This window comes from Salvelinus namaycush, chromosome 28, assembly GCF_016432855.1.
Source record: "Salvelinus namaycush isolate Seneca chromosome 28, SaNama_1.0, whole genome shotgun sequence".
In the NCBI taxonomy this organism is placed as follows: Eukaryota; Metazoa; Chordata; class Actinopteri; order Salmoniformes; family Salmonidae; genus Salvelinus; species Salvelinus namaycush.
The window spans coordinates 2648944-2664862 of NC_052334.1; positions in this window are offsets into that span (position 1 = coordinate 2648944).

The following is a 15919-nucleotide window of genomic DNA, read 5'->3' on the forward strand; positions in this document are numbered from 1 at the left end:
TAAATTACAGACGGATACATTTCAAGTTGATAACCGAGCCTGTGAAAATGGCGTCCGGAGGTCCCTTCCTGCGTAAGGGCGAGCGTCGAAAGGGGGGCTACTCTCACTCCTTGGTCTTTTATAACCTCTGAGAGCTACGGAGAAGGCCCATTCCACTTCTCATTGGTTACTGACATCCAGGGGAAGGCGGGTGCAGTTCGTGTCGTTCCATAGGATAGACAGAGACCTTAAAAACTGATCTGAAACCAGAGCTTCGCTCTCAGACCTTTCACTGTCTGTCATGGATTTCGCTGTAGAAAGAGTTCTGGGTCACCCACAGACATCATTCCAACTTTGTATGAAACTAGAAAGTGTTTTCTTTCCAATAGAATTAATAATATGCATATTGTACGAGCAAGAATTGAGTACTAGGCAGTTTAATTTGGAGACGACAAAATGCTAATTCGGAACAGCACCCCCTGTAGTCGCAAGAAGATAACTACTTGTGTAAACTACCTGCTTCATTCCCTCTCCTGGAAGCTGTCTGTACCAGTACATCTGGTTGTAGGTAGCTCCCTTAGTGTGACTGCAGTTCATCGGAGCATCCCTGTCTTTCAGTTCCCAGAGTATTGTGGGTGTCTGAGTGACTTCACTCCCCTCAACAAGACCTGTAAGGATACAGTGAGAATGAAATCAATAGAGTTAGGTCCAGTTAGACCTGAATACATCAAGACTCAGGTGAAGTGAACATATGCTTGGAAACATCAATATCTATAACTAGAGAAGTCCTTCATTGTAAATAAGAATGTTGTTCTTAACTTTCCTGGTTAAATAAATGAAACATTATGAAACTGTACCTGCAGCACAGAGCAGTGAGACAGTAACAGTGAAGAGAAATGTGAACATGTTTGATCACGTTATATGTGAGAGTGCTGGAAAGAGTCTGGTATCAATGTATATAAAACAAGAGGAGTGTCACATAGATGAATAGATGCCAATCAGTAGACCACGGCAGGTTCCACCATATTCAACATGTCAGTGAAGTGGGAGGGACTGATGATCTGAATACATCATGCTAATTAGTGGTCCAGACTGTAGAGACATTCACATTATTAAAGTTAGAGGTCCCCCTACAGTCCATGATGAGACCATCAGCTCTTTACATATTATAATCTATCCTATAGAGCTCGCCAGCTTGTAGTCCTAAAACACGGAAATGAGTCAGCATTTTCTACCTCTGGTTCGTTGATCATTGCTATGGGAGAAATGAAGAGGTGAAAGAATGGGGTTTTGGGATATAAGGTCTGAAGTTAAAACAGGCTTTGGAGATATTATACATTTTGTTCTGTGCAATAACTTAAGGATCTGACTTTTTTTTTCATTTTTCTCCTAAAATGACAAACCTGAATCTAACTGCCTGTAGCTCAGGACAACGAAGGCAACGATATGCATATTCTTGATACCATATGAAAGGAAACACTTTGAAGTTTGTGGATCTGTGAAATTAATGTAGGAGAATATAACACATTACATCTGGTAAAAGATAATACAAAAGATAACATGCGTTTTTCCCCTCAAAAATGAATCATCTATGAAATGCAAGAGAAAGCCATACTTTCATATTGGAGTCTAGGTGTAATTTATATTTTGGCCACCAGATGGCAGTAGTGTGTTTGCAAAATTTCAGACTGATCCAGTGAAGAATTACATTACTGCACAATATTTTGTATTAATTCTGACAGGAGTTTGCCCAAATGTGTAAATTTTTGGACAATTTAGATATTTTCAAGTACTTAACTACAGAGAACATAGGAAAATGATATGGTAATAACAAATTAAAGTTTACACACTTCCAGAAATGTCATACATGATGGATCATTAGCTCATTCACTAACATTCACACATCTAGATGGCCGGGCGGGGTGGGTGTGGAGCCAGAGACAGCAGTGGGGTCAAACTGTAGAACATAAAACTGGGTTTTAACAAACAAAACTATGCTACATTTTATCTCTGGGACCCTCAGGATGACACATCAGAGCAAAATTACTGAATGTAAGTACATTATTTACCTTCAGAGGTGAATGTATCAAACCAGTTGCCTTGATAAAAGTGTTTTGTTGTTGTGGACTCTCCTCAAACAATAGTATGGTATTTTTTCAATGTAAAGGCTGGTGAACGGGTGAAAGTGAGTGGTGCCCGCTGGACTAGAGAGGCTGTAAGGGCTGCATGTGGGATATTTGGAGCAGAGGTATGAACAGTTGAATGGGAGATGTTTTTAACCATTTCTAATTATTATTACTTGTGGTGTTTCATTTCTTTACTATCAAAAGTCTTCACTTGAATGATGCCAAAGACACAACAGTGGTGTCTCTGAGATCCCAAGTTTGAGGGATCCCTCGTGCACGATTTACCCAGGTCGTCAGGAGAGGTCACCAGGTGGAGATTATTATCCAATCCTCGTCGCCAAATGTGGTGGTTCATTTCTTTACTTTCAAATCAGGAGAGACAAACTTATCACACAAGTCCGAGCTATACTTAAACAAAATCTTTAATAGCGAGAGCTTTGCAATAGCGATGGCCGGTAAACAAATCACCGTTTCTGATGATCCGTTGAGAGACCCGAAACAAAAGTTCAAAGGTTTTATATAGCCAAGACACACCCCTTTCAACCTACATGACGAACAACAGATATATAGAATGGGTCACAAGGTTAAGATTTGTATGAAAGATACCTATAATACATAGCAGACAGTATGCTAAGTCAACAGTTTTCATTGTGTACAGACCAGTGTCTGGCCCTTCGACTCCAAACTGGAACCATCTCTCCCTGGTACTGTATAGAACAGAAACATTAACTCATGTTCTCTGGAATGCTCTTTAGGTTTTATCACCCAAAAGACATCGGACATCTCCTGTCAGTGTAATCTCCCAGATCCTCAGTAGAACAAACACAGTAGTTAAGAATGCTCGATTCTGTTGAAGAAAACGACCATTTAAAGCAATAAACGTATTATAACATTATCTTGCAATTTTCCATTGGGGGAGAGTGTGTTCCACCTGCTAATACCACAGCACGGTGTTGTAGCTGGGGAGAGTGTGTTCCACCTGCTGATACCACAGTACGGTGTTGTAGCTGGGGAGAGTGTGTTCCACCTGCTGATACCACAGTATGGTGTTGTAGCTGGGGAGAGTGTGTTCCACCTGCTGATACCACAGTATGGTGTTGTAGCTGGGGAGAGTGTGTTCCACCTGCTGATACCACAGTATGGTGTTGTAGCTGGGGAGAGTGTGTTCCACCTGTTGATACCACAGTACGGTGTTGTAGCTGGAGAGTGTGTGAACAGGATATCAGTTTCTCCAGAACTCTGAAATACTGAAGATGGAGACTGAAGAACGCTGGAACAGAGGAGTTCACCTGTTACAGAAGAGGAGAGAGAGACCTGTTTGTTATAACTACTGTAGTCTTTCAGGAAATATATGGAATTATAGATTTTTTAGACGGTATCTAACCTGTGTTCCAGAATAATCAAGAGATTCACGTTCATAGGTGGAAAATATCCAACAGTGAAAGATTCTTAGTTCAACAGTGAGTCAAGATGAACATTCAAAAGGACATGGATCTTCAGCTCTCAGACTCCTTACTACACACCATAGTTTACTGGGGTACTGTGTCTGGTGAGTCCACATGGATTTGTTGAGCTGTAACTCCACCTACAGGAAAGACATGATATCATACCATACTGTATCATGGTCTCCTGTATATCAGAGGGAACCTCCCCTTTCTGTTAGACCAGCTGGTGAGTGTTTTGGCATTGAATCAGAGTCAGATACAGTGTGATGTTAATACAGGTGTGATTAGTCTACAGTACACCAGGGAGGAGGTTTTTGTAGAGCAGAGAGGGAGATCTGATGCACTGTGTAAACTAGCAGCACAGTAATACACAGCACTGCTATTTGGAGTTAGTTGATTGATGGTTAAGGTGCTGGTACCACCTGCATTAGCATCTCCTTCTATATCAAATCCAGCCTCAGGAAATCCAGATGTCCCTACCATGTATCCTAATAGCATTAATTCTCTGTAGTTGGATTGCTTGTACCAGAGGATGACATTATAGGTTGATATACTATGTGAACACTCCATCTTAGCAGACTCTCCCTGGTTCTTGTACAGGTCTGCAGGTCTCTGGTAAACCTGGCTACTGAGAGAAGAACCTGGAGAGAGAGACAGAGAGAGAGAGAGAAAGAGAGAGAGAGGTGAAACAACATATAAAGAAACATATTCACTTGAAACATGAAAACTAATCAAATGAGGATATTAGTAGTTGATGAAATCAGTGATGTGAATACCTGCAGCCCAGGCTGTGTAACCCATGGTGATGGAGATAAGAATTGTGATCATGTTGACTCACTGTTAAGGAGACAGAATGAGACAGACAAACCCCTCCTCATGAATTAGAGGTGGCTTCTCATCAACTCATCTCAGTGATCTAATAGAGGGATGCTGCCTCCTTATGAGAACATCTAAAACATCAGAGACCTGAGATGAACCCTGCAGGAGGAGTCTATGTGGGACAGGAGGCAGGGTTTAGTAGAGCAGAGAGGGAGATCTGATGCACTGATATCTGGAGGTAGTTGATTGATGATTAAAGGAAAGATTCACCCATTTTGAATGTTATATAAATTTTTTCCATCTCTGAGTGAGGTTATATTGATGCCATGGGTCATGTCATGTTTTAATGTGTATCTGAGTTATTGGCGTTCCATCAGGCAGAAATCCTTCCGGTTGTCACGTTCTGACCTTTGTTCTTTTGTTATGTCTTTGTTTTAGTATGGTCAGGGCGTGAGTTGGGTGGGTTGTCTATGTTCGTTTTTCTATGTTGTGTTTTGCGTTTGGCCTGGTATGGTTCTCAATCAGAGGCAGGTGTCGTTAGTTGAGTATGATTCTCTGATTGAGAATCATACTTAGGTAGCCTTTTTTCCACCTGTGTTTGGTGGGTGATTATTTTCTGTTCTGTGTTTTGTATTTTCACCGTTCAGGACTGTTTCGTTTCGTTCTCGTGTTTTGTTGTTTTTGTTCAAGTATTCGTTTTCATTAAAAGAGATAATGAATACTTACCACGCTGCACCTTGGTCCTCCTCTCTTTCTCCCAACGACGAACGTTACAGAATCACCCACCACCAAAGGACCAAGCAGCGTGGTAACGGGCAGCAGCAGCAGCAGCAGCGGACGAAATCTCAGGACTCTTGGACATGGGAGGAGATTTTGAACGGAGAAGGACCCTGGGCTCAGGCTGGAGAATATCGCCACCCCAAAGCAGAGCTGGAGGCAGCGAAAGCTGAGCGGCGGTGGTATGAGGAGGCAGCACGGCAGCGCGGTTGGAAGCCCGAGAGGCAGCCCCAAAAATGTATTGGGGGGGGCACACAGGGGGTGTGGCTAAGTCAGGTAGGAGACCTGAGCCAACTCCCCGTGCTTACCGTGGAGAGAGAGGGACCGGGCAGGCACCGTGTTATGCCGTGAGGCGCATGGTGTCCCCGGTGCGCAGGCATAGCCCGGTGCGGTACATAGCAGCGCCTCGTATCGGCCGGTCTAGAGTGGGCATCGAGCCAGGTGCCATGAAGCCGGCTCAGCGCATCTGGTTTCCAGTGCGTCTCCTCGGGCCGGGGTACATGCCCTACGCATGGTGTCCCCGGTTCGCCAGCACAGCCCAGTGCGGGCTATTCCACCTTGCCACACTGGCCTGGCTACGGGGAGCATTCAGCCAGGGTTGGGCAGGCTCGGTGCTCGATACCTGCAGTGCGCCTCCACGGTCCGGTCTATCCATTGCCGCCTCCACGCACCAGCCCTCAGGTGGCAGCCCCCCGCACCAGGCTGTCTCTCCGTGTCCTCCCTACAGGTGCTCCCGCCTGTTCAGTGCTGCCAGAGTCTTCCTCATGCCCAGCGCTGCCAGAGCCGCCCGTCAGCCAGGAGCTGCCAGAGCCGCCCGTCAGCCAGGAGCTGCCAGAGCCGCCCGTCAGCCAGGAGCTGCCAGAGCCGCCCGTCAGCCAGGAGCTGCCAGAGCCGCCCGTCAGCCAGGAGCTGCCAGAGCCGCCCGTCAGCCAGGAGCTGCCAGAGCCTCCCGTCAGCCAGGAGCTGCCAGAGCCTCCCGTCAGCCAGGAGCTGCCAGAGCCGTCCGTCAGCCAGGAGCTGCCAGAGCCGTCCGTCAGCCAGGAGTTGCCAGAGCCGTCCGTCAACCAGGAGCTGCCAGAGCCTCCCGTCAGCCAGAGCCTCCCGTCAGCCAGGAGCTGCCAGAGCCGTCCGTCAGCCAGGAGCTGCCAGAGCCGCCCGTCAGCCAGGAGCTGCCAGAGCCGTCCGTCAGCCAGGAGCTGGCAGAGGCGTCCGTCAGCCAGGAGCTGCCAGAGGCGTCCGTCAGCCAGGAGCTGGCGGAATCGCCCGTCAGCCAGGAGCTGGCGGAATCGCCCGTCACACCGGCGCTGCCGGAATCGCCCTTCACTCCGGAGATGCCGGAATCTCCCGTCCGTCCGGTGCTGCCGGAATCTCCCGTCCATTCGGGACCCGTGGCTAGGGTCCCCAGTCCGAAGGTCGGCGGCGAGGGTCGCCGCGCTAAAGAGGCCACGGAGGCGGTTTAAGAGGCGGAGAAAGACTATGGTGGAGTGGGGTCCACGTCCAGCGCCAGAGCTGCCACCGCGGACAGACACCCACCCAGACCCTCCCCTATAGGTTCAGGTTTTGCGGCCGGAGTCCGCACTTTTGGGGGGGAGGGGGGGGTACTGTCACGTTCTGACCTTAGTTCTTTTGTTATGTCTTTGTTTTAGTATGGTCAGGGCGTGAGTTGGGTATAACTGTTCACAAAAAATATTGTTCTCACATATTAGTGTTATTTAACACTGTAAAATATAGGAATGAGTGGATTTGGGGGGATTATATCTTGTCAATTTTAGGTCTATATTTTTGAAAAATATGTTATTTCAAGCACTTTTGGACAATTACTGTATATCTCCAGACAGAGGAACAGTTATAGGGGTGAGTTGTATCTCCAGACAGAGGAACAGTTATAGTGGTGAGTTGTATCTCCAGACAGGGGAACAGTTATAGTGGTGAGTTGTATCTCCAGACAGAGGAACAGTTATAGTGGTGAGTTGTATCTCCAGACAGAGGAACAGTTATAGTGGTGAGTTGTATCTCCAGACAGAGGAACTAATGAGATGTCTTTGCTGTGGTAACACATTATTTAAGGGTCCATAATAATCCATTTACAAGGCATTTACAAACCGTTTATGAATCATTACTAACACGTTTGTAAATGTTAGTAGGCTAGTTATTTATAAATGTGTATACATCTCTATACTGTCTTAAATGTCCTGTGTTGTTTGCTTGTTCTATTTCAACAGGAATGTCTTCCAATAGCATGGTCATCTTTCTGGGAGAAATTACACTGGTCACTCAAAACATGTATCAAGTATTTATAAAGTATAAATAGCACTCTCTTTAGATGTGGGACTGCAATAAGACCTGACGGGTGATTAGATTAGTACATGGTTTAATAATGTTTAGAGTGAATTAATAAATGTTGACCACAACTACTGCCGGCCCTGGTCCAGGCCCCCTAGGGCCCTCCCATACCACCGGTCCTGGTACAGGCCCCCTAGGGCCCTCCCATACCACCGGCCCTGGTCCAGGCCCCCTAGGGCCCTCCCATACCACCGGCCCTGGTCCAGGCCCCATAGGATCCCCCCATACCACCGGCCCTGGTCCAGGCCCCCTAGGGCCCTCCCATACCACCGGCCCTGGTCCAGGCCCCCTAGGGCCCTCCCATACCACCGGCCCTGGTCCAGGCCTCCTAGTGCCCTCCAATAGCACCGGCCCTGGCCCAGGCCCCCTAGTGCCCTCCCATACCATCAACCCTGGTCCAGGCCCCCTAGGGCCCTCCCATACCACCGGCCCTGAACCTGGCCCCCTAGGGCCCTCCCATACCACCAGCCCTGGTCCAGGCCCCCTAGGGCCCTCCCATACCACCGGCCCTGGTCCAAGCCCCCTAGGGCCCTTCAATAGCACCGGCCCTGGCCCCCTAGGGCCCTCCCATACCACCGACCCTGGTCCAGGCCCCCTAGGGCCCTTCAATAGCACCGGCCCTGGCCCAGGCCCCCTAGGGCCCTCCCATACCACCGACCCTGGTCCAGGCCTCCTAGTGCCCTCCCATACTGCCGGCCCTGGTCCAGGCCCCATAGGATCCCCCCATACCACCGGCCCTGGTCCAGGCCCCCTAGGGCCCTCCCATACCACCGGCCCTGGTCCAGGCCCCCTAGGGCCCTCCCATACCACCGGCCCTGGTCCAGGCCTCCTAGTGCCCTCCAATAGCACCGGCCCTGGCCCAGGCCCCCTAGTGCCCTCCCATACCATCAACCCTGGTCCAGGCCCCCTAGGGCCCTCCCATACCACCGGCCCTGAACCTGGCCCCCTAGGGCCCTCCCATACCACCAGCCCTGGTCCAGGCCCCCTAGGGCCCTCCCATACCACCGGCCCTGGTCCAAGCCCCCTAGGGCCCTTCAATAGCACCGGCCCTGGCCCCCTAGGGCCCTCCCATACCACCGACCCTGGTCCAGGCCTCCTAGTGCCCTCCCATACTGCCGGCCCTGGTCCAGGCCCCCTAGGATCCCCCCACACCACCAGCCCTGGTCCAGGCCCCCTATGGCCCTCCCATACCATCAGCCCTGGTCCAGGACCATAAACCTAATAATGAGGTGTATTCATCCCAAATGACACCCTAATCCCTATATATGGGCACTAACTTTGACCAAGGCCTATATTGGGCCACTATACAGCATCTTCTAAATGTGTGGAGAAACACTCCCTCCTGGTGGAGAACTGAGGAAGTACACGTAAACCATCTAAACTAGCCACTTATAACAGTATCATTACCATCTGTTTGATATCAAATGGTTCATAGCAAAGTGTTGTTGAAGTGGTTGAAGACAGGTGCAGGTGTATAGAGCTGTAGTCAGTATTATATGAGAGGATCAGAGAGGGTTTTTGTAGAGGAGAGAGGGTATAGTGAAACACTGTGCTTTACTAGCAGCACAGAAATACACTGCACTGTCTTCAGCTTCTGTCACTTTGGGAATATGTAGATACGCCATTTTATTAGCTGCAGCATCTCCACTGACATTAAAACGCCCTTTAAAGGAATCTTCCACCGTTGGACTGGTGTTCCTCACATACCCAATGAGTTTCAGAGCAGTGTTTTGGGCTGACTGTTGGTACCACAGTATCATGTAGTAACTTGAAACAGTGTGTCTGCAGGTGAGATTAACTTTATCTTCAGGTCCTTTTAGTATTGCAGTAGGAGTCTGGTGAACTTTGTCTGTTGGTGACAGCCCTGTGGATGAAAACAGACAATATGAAATATACAGTATTACTCAGCATATTGACAGCAATATATTTCAGTAGTAAATCTATCTTTCATGAGGGATTTAGTACCTGTCACCCATAGTGGTAGAGTTGCAACATGTATGAGAAGCTTGATCATGTTGATGGTTCTGGAGAGAAGAGTCACATGGACAAGGAGAAAGGGTTTTCAGATAGTCAGAGATGTGATGTCATCTAGTGGGAGTGTCAAATGTATGTCAGCATCCCAAACGGCTCCCTATTCCCTTTCTAGTGCACTACTTTAGACCAGAGCCCATAGGGGGGAGAGGAGAATAAGGCAATAGAGAAGGGGAGCTGAACTGAGCTGCCGGAGGGGAAGGAAATCACATCACTTTGACGTCAGAACTTGTGTTGATATTCAAGCAGATCCCTTGTCCACCTACAGGTCTCCTGTTCAACTTAAAGGTGTATTGTGGAACATACCGGTGTCTACATCATTGAAAGTATTTGTCTCTTTTAGTCTTTAGATTTGATCTGTGTTATAGATTCTGCAGTCATCACACTAGAAATAGGATGTAAAGTGAAGAAATACCTGAACCGTTTCTTCAAGACAACAACATCAACCACATTATTTGGTCTAGAGGTTTGATATCAACTTCCTCCATGTGCTCAGACATCTACAGCGGTGGATAGCAGGTGTGCTGGGTGTTGATGTACACAGCAGTTATGGAGTAAAGGATCAGAAGGGGGGTTTGTAGAAGAGAGAAGGGTATCTACATCACTGTGTTGACTTCAGGTCAGAACAGTAATACACTGCACTGACTTCAGGTCAGAACAGTAATACACTGCACTGACTTCAGGTCAGAACAGTAATACACTGCACTGACTTCAGGTCAGAACAGTAATACACTGCACTGACTTCAGGTCAGAACAGTAATACACTGCACTGACTTCCGGTCAGAACAGTAATACACTGCACTGACTTCAGGTCAGAACAGTAACACACTGCACTGACTTCAGGACAGAACAGTAATACACTGCACTGACTTCAGGTCAGAACAGTAATACACTGCACTGACTTCAGGTCAGAACAGTAATACACTGCACTGACTTCAGGTCAGAACAGTAATACACTGCACTGACTTGAGGTCAGAACAGTAATACACTGCACTGACTTGAGGTCAGAACAGTAATACACTGCACTGACTTGAGGTCAGAACAGTAATACACTGCACTGACTTCAGGTCAGAACAGTAATACACTGCACTGACTTCAGGTCAGAACAGTAATACACTGCACTGACTTCAGGTCAGAACAGTAATACACTGCACTGACTTCAGGTCAGAACAGTAATACACTACACTGACTTCAGGTCAGAACAGTAATACACTGCACTGACTTCAGGTCAGAACAGTAATACACTGCACTGACTTCAGGTCAGAACAGTAATACACTGCACTGACTTCAGGTCAGAACAGTAATACACTGCACTGTCTTCAGGTCAGAACAGTAATACACTGCACTGACTTCAGGTCAGAACAGTAATACACTGCACTGACTTCAGGTCAGAACAGTAATACACTGGACTGACTTCAGGTCAGAACAGAAGCTGAAAACATACTTATTTCAATCAATTTCCAGGGATTTCAAAGTGCTCTTTGAAAGAGAGAGGGGGGGTGGGCAGGGGAGGCGGGGAGAGAGAGAGAGGGGGGGGGGGGGGGGGCAAGGGGATATATAGAGAGAGAGGAGAGAGAGAGGGGGGAGTTAGAGGTCCCCCTACAGTATGTGATGAGACCATCTCTTTACATATTATATTACATCCTATTGAAATACTGGGGTTTTTGTGCAGCTGTACTTGTTGTCTGTATCACTGTGTTGACTCACAGCACAGAAGTACATGCCGCTGTCTCCTGCCTCCAACTTCTTCACCTTGAAAGATCCCCTCTCAACTACAGTCTTGTTGGCTGAGAATTTGTCTTCACTGAATTCCCCTGAATACTCAGGTTTGGAACTGGGAGTAGTGAAGGCTACCTGCTTCATTCCCTCTCCTGGAAGCTGTCTGTACCAGTACATCTGAATGTGTCTTACATCCTTAGTGTGACTGCAGTTCATCTGAGCATCCCTGTCTTTCAGTTCCCAGAGTATGGTGGGTGTCTGAGTGACTTCACTCCCCTCAACAAGACCTGTAAGGATACAGTGAGAATGAAATCAATAGAGTTAGGTTCAGTTAGACCTGAATACATCAAGACTCAGGTGAAGTGAACATCTGCTTGGAAACATCAATATCTATAACTAGAGAAGTCCTTCATTGTAAATAAGAATGTTGTTCTTAACTTTCCTGGTTAAATAAATGAAACATTATGAAACTGTACCTGCAGCACAGAGCAGTGAGACAGTAACAGTGGAGAGAAATGTGAACATGTTTGATCACGTTATATGTGAGAGTGCTGGAAAGAGTCTGGTATCAATGTATATAAAACAAGAGGAGTGTCACATAGATGAATAGATGCCAATCAGTAGACCACGGGAGGTTCCACCATATTCAACATGTCAGTGAAGTGGGAGGGACTGATGATCTGAATACATCATGCTAATTAGTGGTCCAGACTGTAGAGACATTCGCATTATTAAAGTTAGAGGTCCCCCTACAGTCCATGATGAGACCATCAGCTCTTTACATATTATATTCTATCCTATAGAGCTCGCCAGCTTGTAGTCCTAAAACACGGAAATGAGTCAGCATTTTCTACCTCTGGTTCGTTGACCATTGCTGTGGGAGAAATGAAGGGGGAAAATAATGGGGTTTTGGGATATAAGGTCTGAAGTTAAAAGGCTTTGCAGATATTGTACGTTTTGTTCTGTGCAGTAACTTAAGGATCTGACCTTTTTTTCCCAAATTTCTACTATAATGACATACCTGAATCTAACTGCCTGTAGCTCAGGACCTGAAGCAAGGATATGCATATTCTTGATCCCATTTGAAAGGAAACACTTTGAAGTTTGTGGATCTGGGAAATTAATGTAGGAGAATATAACACATTACATCTGGTAAAATATCAGTAAAAACAAAACATACGTTTTCCTGACCGAAAAAATTTATCGTCTTTGAAATGCAAGAGAAAGGCCATACTTTCAGATTGGAGTCTAGGTGTAATTTAAATTTTAGCCACCAGATGGCAGTAGTGTGTGTGAAAAGTTTCAGACTGATCCAGTGAAGAATTGCATTACTGCACAATATTTTGAAATAATCCTGACAGGAGTTTTACCAAATGTGCCATTTTTGGTCCATTGATATATTTTCAAGTACATAACTATAGAGAACACAGACAAATTATATGGTAATATCAAATTAGAGTTTACACACTTCCAGGAATGTCATACATGATGGATCATTAGCTCATTCACTAACATTCACACATCTAGATGGCTGGGCGGGGTGGGTATGAAGCCAGAGACAGCAGTGGGGTCAAACTGTAGAACATAAAACTAGATTTTATCAAACAAAACTATGCTACATTTTATCTCTGGGACCCTCAGGATGACACATCAGAGCCAGATTACTGAATGTAAGTACATTATTTACCTTCAGAGGTGAATGTATCAAACCAGTTGCCCTGATAAAAGTGTTTTGTTGTTGTGGACTCTCCTCAAACAATAGCATGGTATTTTAGTCAATGTAATAACTACTGATGAACGGGTGAAAGTGAGTGGTGCCCGCTGGGCTAGAGCGGCTGTAAGGGCTTCATGTGGGATATTTGGAGCAGAGGTATGAATAGTTGAATGGGAGATGTTTTTAACCATTTAAAATTATTATAAATACATTTTATCGTTTGGGAAACACCAGTGAATTTAACCAAGAAGGTAATGTCATCTAAAACAATAATTGGGTTCCATTATGTGGAACAACGTCTGAGACTGATGTAAATGTTCCACCTGCTGATACCACAGTATGGTGTTGTAGCTGGGGAGAGTGTGTTCCACCTGCTGATACCACAGTATGGTGTTGTAGCTGGGGAGAGTGTGTTCCACCTGCTGATACCACAGTATGGTGTTGTAGCTGGGGAGAGTGTGTTCCACCTGCTGATACCACAGTATGGTGTTGTAGCTGGGGAGAGTGTGTTCCACCTGCTGATACCACAGTATGGTGTTGTAGCTGGGGAGAGTGTGTTCCACCTGCTGATACCACAGTATGGTGTTGTAGCTGGGGAGAGTGTGTTCCACCTGCTGATACCACAGTATGGTGTTGTAGCTGGGGAGAGTGTGTCCCACCTGCTGATACCACAGTATGGTGTTGTAGCTGGGGAGAGTGTGTTCCACCTGCTGATACCACAGTAAGGTGTTGTAGCTGGGGAGAGTGTGTTCCACCTGCTGATACCACAGTATGGTGTTGTAGCTGGGGAGAGTGTGTTCCACCTGCTGATACCACAGTATGGTGTTGTAGCTGGGGAGAGTGTGTTCCACCTGCTGATACCACAGTATGGTGTTGTAGCTGGGGAGAGTGTGTTCCACCTGCTGATACCACAGTATGGTGTTGTAGCTGGGGAGAGTGTGTTCCACCTGCTGATACCACAGTATGGTGTTGTAGCTGGGGAGAGTGTGTTCCACCTGCTGATACCACAGTATGGTGTTGTAGCTGGGGAGAGTGTGTTCCACCTGCTGATACCACAGTATGGTGTTGTAGCTGGGGAGAGTGTGTTCCACCTGCTGATACCACAGTATGGTGTTGTAGCTGGGGAGAGTGTGTTCCACCTGCTGATACCACAGTATGGTGTTGTAGCTGGGGACAGTTTGTCAACAGAACGGGACAGCAGTTTCTCCAGAACTCTGAAATACTGAAGATGGAGACTGAAGAACGCTGGAACAGAGGAGTTCACCTGTTACAGAAGAGGAGAGAGAGACCTGTTTGTTATAACTACTGTAGTCATTCGGGAAATATATGGAATTATAGATTATTTTAGATGGTATCTAATCTGTGTTCAAGAATAATGAGAGATTCACGTTCATCGGTGGAAAATATCCAACAGTGAAATATTCTTAGTTTAACACTGAGTCAAGATTAACATTCAAAAGGACATGGATCTTCAGCTCTCAGACTCCTTACTACACACCATAGTTTACTGGGGTACTGTGTCTGGTGAGTCCACATGGATTTGTTGAGCTGTAACTCCCCCTACAGCAAAGACATGATATCATACCATACTGTATCATGGTCTCCTGTATATCAGAGGGAACCTCCCCTTTCTGTTAGACCAGCTGGTGAGTGTTTTGGCATTGAATCAGAGTCAGATACAGTGTGATGTTAATACAGGTGTGATTAGTCTACAGTACACCAGGGAGGAGGTTTTTGTAGAGCAGAGAGGGAGATCTGATGCACTGTGTAAACTAGCAGCACAGTAATACACAGCACTGCTATTTGGAGTTAGTTGATTGATGGTTAAGGTGCTGGTACCACCTGCATTGGCATCTCCTTCTATATCAAATCCAGTCTCAGGAAATCCAGTTTTCAATTGCATGTATCCTAAAAACACCAATTCTCTGTAGTTGGATTGCTTGTACCAGAGGATGACATTATAGGTTGATATACTATGTGAACACTCCATCTTAGCCAACTCTCCCTGGTTCTTGTACAGGGCTGCAGGTTTCTGGTGAACCTGGTTACTGAGAGAAGAACCTGGAGAGAGAGAAAGAGATTGAGAGAGAGAGTGAGAGAGACAAACATATTCACCTGAAACATAAAAACCAATCAAATGAGGATATTAGTAGTTGATGAAATCAGTGATGTGAATACCTGCAGCCCAGGCTGTGTAACCCATGGTGATGGAGATAAGAATTGTGATCATGTTGACTCACTGTTAAGGAGACAGAATGAGACAGACAAACCCCTCCACATGAATTAGAGGTGGCTTCTCATCAACTCATCTCAGTGATCTAATAGAGGGATGCTGCCTCCTTATGAGAACATCTAAAACATCAGAGACCTGAGATGAACCCTGCAGGAGGAGTCTATGTGGGACAGGAAGCAGGGTTTAGTAGAGCAGAGAGGGAGATCTGGCAAGATAGAACAGCACACTCTGGTAAGACGAGGGAGGGCGGTCTGTGCATATTTGTAAACAACAGCTGGTGCACGAAATCTAAGGAAGTCTCTAGATTTTGCTCACCTGAAGTAGAGTATATTGTGATAAATTGCAGGCCACACTACTTGCCAAGAGAGTTTTCAGCTATACCTTTTGTGGCAATTTTTTTACCACCACAGACAGATGCTGGCACTAAGACCGCACTCAGTCAGCTGTATAAGGAAATAATCAAACAGGAAAACGCTCACCCAGAGGCGGCGCTCCTTGTGGCCGGAGACTTTAATGCAGGGAAACTTAAATCAGTTCAACCAAATTTCTATCAACATGTTAAATGTGCAACCAGAGGGAATACAATTCCAGTTCACCTGTACTCCACACACAGAGACGTGTACAAAGCTCTCCCTCTCCAACCACAACTCTATCCTCCTGATTCCTGCTTACAAGCAGAGATGAAAGCAGGAAGCACCAGTGACTCGGTCTATTAAAAAGTGGTTAGATGAAG